Raw genomic sequence first — 6,341 nt, forward strand, 5'->3', positions numbered from 1 at the left:
TCTGGAAAAAGAGTTTCTCCCGAAAGAAGTAAGTGGGAGGAAAGTAGAACTCGATGAAGTACTACCTCTTGAACCGGAAAGTAGTGCAGCTCAGGAAAATGTTCCTGTGGTTCCTGCACCAACTGGAGAGGAAACTAATGATGATGATCAAGGTACTTTGGATCAAGTTGCTACTGAACTTCGTAGGTCCACAAGGACACGTTCCACACCAGAGTGGTATGGCAACCCTGTCCTGGAAATCATGTTGTTAGACAATGGTGAATCTTCGAACTATGAAGAAGCGATGGCGGGCCCAGATTCCAACAAATGGCTTGAAGCCATGCAATCCGAGATAGGATCCATGTATGAAAATGAAGTATGGACTTTGACAGACTTGCCCGATGATCGGCGAGCGATAGAAAACAAATGGATCTTTAAGAAGAAGACGGACGCGGATGGTAATGTTACCATCTATAAAGCTCGACTTGTCGCTAAGGGTTATCGACAAGTTCAAGGGGTTGACTACGATGAGACATTCTCTCCCGTAGCGAAGCTGAAGTCCGTCCGAATCATGTTAGCAATTGCCGCATACTACGATTATCAGATATGGCAGATGGACGTCAAAACGGCATTCCTTAACGGACATCTTAAGGTTGAACTGTATATGATGCAGCCAGAAGGTTTTGTCGATCCTAAGAATGCTAACAAGGTGTGCAAGCTCCAGCGATCCATTTATGGGCTGGTGCAAGCATCTCGGAGTTGGAACATTCGCTTTGATGAGATGATCAAAGCGTTTGGGTTTATGCAGACTTATGGAGAAGCATGCGTTTACAAGAAAGAGAGTGGGAGCTCTGTAGCATTTCTCATATTATATATAGATGACATACTTTTGATGGGAAATGATATAGAACTTTTGGACAGCATTAAGGCCTACTTGAATAAGTGTTTTTCAATGAAGGACCTTGGAGAAGCTGCTTACATATTAGGCATCAAGATCTATAGGGATAGATCGAGATGCCTCATAGGTCTTTCACAAAGCACATACCTTGATAAGATATTGAAGACGTTCAATATGGATCAGTCCAAGAAAGGGTTCTTGCCTGTGTTGCAAGGTGTGAGATTGAGCTCGGCTCAATGCTCGACCACGGCAGAAGATAAAGAAGAGATGAGTGTCATCCCCTATGCCTCAGCCATAGGATCTATTATGTATGCCATGCTGTGTACCAGACCTGATGTAAACCTTGCTGTAAGTTTGGTAGGAAGGTACCAAAGTAATCCCGGCAAGGAACACTAGACAACGGTCAAGAATATCCTGAAGTACCTGAAAAGGACAAAGGACATGTTTCTCGTTTATGGAGGTGACGAAGAGCTCGTCGTAAAGGGTTACGTCGATGCTAGCTTCGACACAGATCTGGATGACTCTAAGTTACAAACCGGATACGTGTATATGTTGAATCATGGAGTAGTAAGCTGGTGTAGTTGCAAGCAGAGCGTCGTGGCGGGATCTACATGTGAAGCGGAGTACATGGCAGCCTCGGAGGCAGCGCATGAAGCAATATGGATGAAGGAGTTCATCACTGACCTAGGAGTCATACCCAATGCGTCGGGGCCGATCACTCTCTTCTGTGACAACACTGGAGCTATTGCCCTTGCCAAGGAGCCCAGGTTTCACAAGAAGACTAGGCACATCAAGCGTCGTTTCAACTCCATCCGTGAAAATTTTCAAGATGGATAGATAGATATTTGCAAAGTACATACGGATCTGAATGTCGCAGATCCATTGACTAAACCTCTTCCGCGAGCAAAACATGATCAACACCAGAACTCTATGGGTGTTCGATTCATCACAATGTAACTAGATTATTGACTCTAGTGCAAGTGGGAGACTGTTGGAAATATGCCCTAGAGGCAACAATAAAAGGATTATTATTATATTTCCTTGTTCATGATAATTGTCTTTTTTTCATGCTATAATTGTATTATCCGGAAATCGTAATACAAGTGTGAATACATAGACCACAATATGTTCCTAGTGAGCCTCTAGTTGACTAGCTCGTTGATCAACAGATAGTCATGGTTTCCTGACTATGGACATTAGATGTCGTTGATAATGGGATCACATCATTAGGAGAATGATGTGATGGACAAGACCCAATTCTAAGCATAGCACAAGATCGTGTAGTTCGTTTGCTAGAGCTTTTCCAATGTTAAATGTATTCTCCTTAGACCATGAGATCGTGTAACTCCCGGATACCGTAGGAGTGCTTTGGGTGTACCAAACATCACAACGTAACTGGGTGACTATAAAGGTATACTACGGGTATCTCCGAAAGTGTCTGTTGGGTTGACACGGATCGAGACTGGGATTTGTCACTCCGTATGACGGAGAGGTATCTCTGGGCCCACTCGGTAATGCATCATCATAATGAGCTCAAAGTGACCAAGTGTCTGGTCACGGGATCATGCATTACGGTACGAGTAAAGTGACTTGCCGGTAACGAGATTGAACGAGGTATTGGGATACCGAAGACCGAGTCTCGGGCAAGTAACATACCGATTGACAAAGGGAAATGTATACGGGGTTGCTTGAGTCCTCAACATCGTGGTTCATCCGATGAGATCATCGAGGAGCATGTGGGAGCCAACATGGGTATCCAGATCCCGCTGTTGGTTATTGACCGGAGAGCCGTCTCGGTCATGTCTACATGTCTCCCGAACCCGTAGGGTCTACACACTTAAGGTTCGGTGACGCTAGGGTTGTAGAGATATGAGTATGCAGCAAACCGAAAGTTGTTCGGAGTCCCGGATGAGATCCCGGACGTCACGAGGAGTTCCGTAATGGTCCGGAGGTAAAGAATTATATATGGGAAGTCGAGTTTCGGCCATCGGGAAAGTTTCAAGGGTCACAGGTATTGTACCGGGACCACCAGAAGGGTCCTGGGGGTCCACCGGGTGGGGCCACCCATCCTGGAGGGCCCCATGGGCTGAAGTAGGAGGGGAACCAGCCCCTGGTGGGCTGGTGCGCCCCCCCTGGGCCCCCCTCTGCGCCTAGGGTTGGGAACCCTAGGGGAGGGGGCGCCTCCACTTGCCTTGGGGGGCAAGTCTCCCCCCTTGGCCGCCACCCCTCAGGAGATCCCATCTCCTAGGGCCGGCGCCCCCCCTGGGATCCCTATATAAAGAGGGGGGTGGGAGGGCAGCCGCACCCTGACACCTGGCGCCTCCCTCCCCCTTGCTACACCTCCTCCTCCCGCAAACGCTTGGCGAAGCCCTGCCGGAACCGTGCTGCATCTACCACCACGCCGTCGTGCTGCTGGATCTTCATCAACCTCTCCTTTCCCCTTGCTGGATCAAGAAGGAGGAGACGTCACGCTGACCGTACGTGTGTTGAACGCGGAGGTGCTGTCCATTCGGCGCTAGGATCTCCGGTGATTTGGATCACGACGAGTATGACTCCCTCAACCCCGTTCTCTTGAACACTTCCGCTCGCGATCTACAAGGGTATGTAGATGCACTCCCCTCTCTCGTTGCTAGATGAACCCATAGATTGATCTTGATGAACGTAGGAATTTTTTTATTTTATGCAACGTTCCCCAACACCATTGTCTTCAAATGAATGTCTTCACGTGTCACTATCTTCAACACGAATGTCTTCACGAACTACCATTGTCTTCATACATTTTTAGGGGTCATCTTCGATGAGTAAACTGAATCAATATGGGGCTTCTACCTGTGTTCTCCTGTGAAACTCACAAACACATTAGGTCCTCAACCATGTTTGTCGTCAATACTCCAAAATCAATTAGGGGTGACACTAGATGCACTTACACTCCTCACTACAGAAAAAAAATCTAATCCACTAATATCAACAACATTCATTCATCTACATTCATCATTCATCAAGTATGCATATATGCATATGAATCGTTTATCAACATGGGAATATCCACACATTCATCATTGTAGAACATTCATTTATCCATCCACACATATATAAATATGAATTCATACCAATTCCAAACATGCATATGAATACCCATTCTAAATATATCAATACAAAACATACCAAAACTTCAAACTACTAGAATCGATACCGAACATATCCATTCTAAATACACCCATTAATCCTTTCATTCACACATCCATCATATTCATCAACACATCCATCATACTCAACCATTCTAAATAAATCTAGAATGAACAAAACTTTTGAATGAATCTAGTTTTCATCTTGTGCCAAAAAAATGCATCAAAACTCCGCCAGAAGAACGTGAAGGCTCTCCGGCTTGCCATCGAGCAGTCCGAGCGGGAGGCAAAGGAGAAGGCGACGGAGGCGGGTCGGCTGGCCAAGCTCAGGCGCCAGCAGGACCGGGTTGTCCAGTGCCTAAAGGGCCTCGTCATCGTCTCCTCCTCCTCCTCCTCCTCGTCCGACGAATCGGACGATCCTCCACCAGCCGCCAACGACTACAGCTGCATCGGCGATCAGAAGGGGAAAGGGCCGACCCGGAAGTGATGAAGTTCAATTTCGTTTCAAGTTTTAGATGTAGTTTAAAGTTGTTCGCCGTTTATGTGAACTTTGGTAGACCTTTGAACAGTCGTTCGTGATCTTTTGGTGAACTATTGTGCTATCCTATGTGTGGTCAGCTGATCCACGTAGTTTGATCGACGTTGCATGAGTTAAGATGGATATAGGGGTTTGGATATGAGATACACGGATGTGAACAACGCGATTTGAGGAGTATTGAGAGGTCATATTTGTCCATCACGGCTGTAGATGCTCTAAGTACATCATTTTTCTTATAATTTTTGCGATAAGTAATTCGGGAACGAAGGAAGTACCACACCAGAGTTGTAATTTCGAACGTGCGTGCAAATACATGATGGACCTCCCCTGCAAAACTCGGCAGAAGCAGTGAACCGTCCTACGAACCCTTACGTCAGCCTGAAGAGTCACACCGTCGGCATGGCCGCAAAACCCGACGACGACGGCAAAAGCACGGGTTCCGTGGGGGAACGAAAAGAAGGCACACAGCAAAAAATACATGGGAGTCTGGAGTCTGGAGATAGCCCAGGCGTGCGGGAGCCACCGCAACGGTCGGCTAGCTCATGCTCAGGCCGGGGCCACCCACACGCGCCATCCGACCTGGACCTCCTTCCCTTTCTGCTTCCCCGCATCGCACCCCGATTTGATTATTGACTGCTCACCACGATTTCACGCTTAAAATAACAGGGTTCATGCTTAATCTAGCCACCTAATCAAAGCGGCCTGCTGCCTTGGCGTCACCAGATAATGTGGGATGGTAATCTACTCTTACTTTATCAGTTCATCATGCATGGGGGCTCGCAACGGCTAGTTCCTGACTGAATAAACAAACCACGCATAGCTGGGTTGGCCTCTGTCATTCTGTGCAACGTGATACGCTCCCATTTCCCCCTGAACTGGGAAAATACTTGCATGGCCACTAGCCCACTACCGATTTATTCTACTTCGGCAGGTGTTTACTGGTGGATCCTGATGCGAGATACGCTGCCTGCGGGGCCGCTGAAAATGCACTAATCTGTAACGGCAGTGTCAGCTGGTTGCTTATGTTATTCACACCGTATTTGTAAAGAGTTCTTGGCGAGATAAACGACATAAATTGGAACTTGGAAGGGAAGAAAAGAAAATGGGCAACGAGCCCAAGGATTGTGCACAGTCAATATGGAATGGTTCATGAATTTTGAATCCCTTTATTCAATATAAGGTTCTTGTCAGTCAGACGCTGGTACAGAGGCAAGCCCTTCTTCAATGAAAGTGGAAGCTCGCTAATCGGGCCCCAGCTCCACAAATTTGAAAGTGGGCCGCCTTTTCTATGGCAGATTCTTTGTTGTTTTGCATATAACCCCCTAGGAAGCAGGGGATATTTTCCGCGAGATTTGCACTTCATACGTACCTACGTGTTCTATTGATCTACCTACGTGTGACGTGTTGCTAAAACATGTTAACATGTGTTAGCTACTGCCTGGACCATTTTGGCAGCTATAACCTTTTTATCACTACAACTGTTGTTAAAAACTACTCCCTCCGTTTCTAAATATAAGTCTTTGGAGAGATTACACTGTAAACCACATACGAAGCAAAATGAATGAATCTACACTTTAAAATGCATCCTTATACAACCGTATGTTGCCCATAGTGAAATCCCCACAAAAACTTATATTTAGGAACGGAGGGAGTATCAAAGTTGACTGAAAAAAAAGGAATCAAAGGTTGAGAGTATGAACCCATGTGACATGTTTTCTTAGTAAGTTTGCATCAGTTTTCTTTTAGAAGTGAAGAATTTTTTGACCACCAACTGAACATGCCCTTGGTTTTTCTTTTGTTA

Source organism: Triticum dicoccoides, chromosome 2B (genome assembly GCF_002162155.2).
Source record: "Triticum dicoccoides isolate Atlit2015 ecotype Zavitan chromosome 2B, WEW_v2.0, whole genome shotgun sequence".
In the NCBI taxonomy this organism is placed as follows: Eukaryota; Viridiplantae; Streptophyta; class Magnoliopsida; order Poales; family Poaceae; genus Triticum; species Triticum dicoccoides.